Raw genomic sequence first — 963 nt, forward strand, 5'->3', positions numbered from 1 at the left:
CCCTTATAATCACAGTCGGTGGATTACATTATACAGGTAATATTGGTGCTTTAAGGAGAACGTATTTTTTAGAACAAAAATATTGGAAAAAATTTCTCAGTCTTCCTTTACATGATTCTGAGAAAAATTTTCCCAAAAAAATTACTCCTGAAGTTTCTGATAATGTCTCTCCATCTGGCGAATTTTGCTTCGGGAAACTGTGAGAAAAAAGAAGAAAACTCATGTGTGTCTTCATCTGACGATTTCTTCACATATCCTGCTTTGTGGGAAGAAGAAGAAACAGAAGAAGACCTAGAAGAAAATCCAAAAGCCAAAAACTCAAATCATCAAGCAAAGGAAGAAAATTTGAAAAAAGGAGGATATCTGGAGGAAGAAGACGACGGGTTGAGGAAAACTGTAAATTCCCCAACCTCAGACGACGCCGCTTCACAAACTGAGGAAGCCCCTGCATCAAACAACGTTGTCCAGCACTCTCAGGTAACCCCTTTCAATTTCTTTTCAAACGACGCCGTTCTGGATAACCAGAACGACGCCGTTTCGCGTCTCCTCAAACAGGTGCGTTTCAGCACCTGTTATCAAGACGACCCCGTTCCAGAAAATAGGAACGTCGCCGTTTCAGAACCGGATCTGGTCGACCGACCCGCTCCACGTCTTCTGGAGCACGCCTGAAAGACTGCACTCGACCCGTTCGCCAACGGTTTCGCTCCGGCCCAAAGTGGAAATACATGGCCCGAAAGTCCGTGTTGCAAGCCCAAGCCCAGATCAAGAAAAACCAGAAACCCGTGAACACTGATGCCCGACCCGTTGAATCTCGACCCGTTGCATCACAATCCGACCCACTAAAGCCTAACCCGCCTGTCCGCCCATATCCAAAATCTGACCCGGGATTTAACCCGCGTTTCAACCCACGGTTCAGGCAATCCAGTTTCAGCAGACCTGGTTCATTAGACCTGGTTCAGGCAA

Source organism: Corylus avellana, chromosome ca3 (genome assembly GCF_901000735.1).
Source record: "Corylus avellana chromosome ca3, CavTom2PMs-1.0".
In the NCBI taxonomy this organism is placed as follows: Eukaryota; Viridiplantae; Streptophyta; class Magnoliopsida; order Fagales; family Betulaceae; genus Corylus; species Corylus avellana.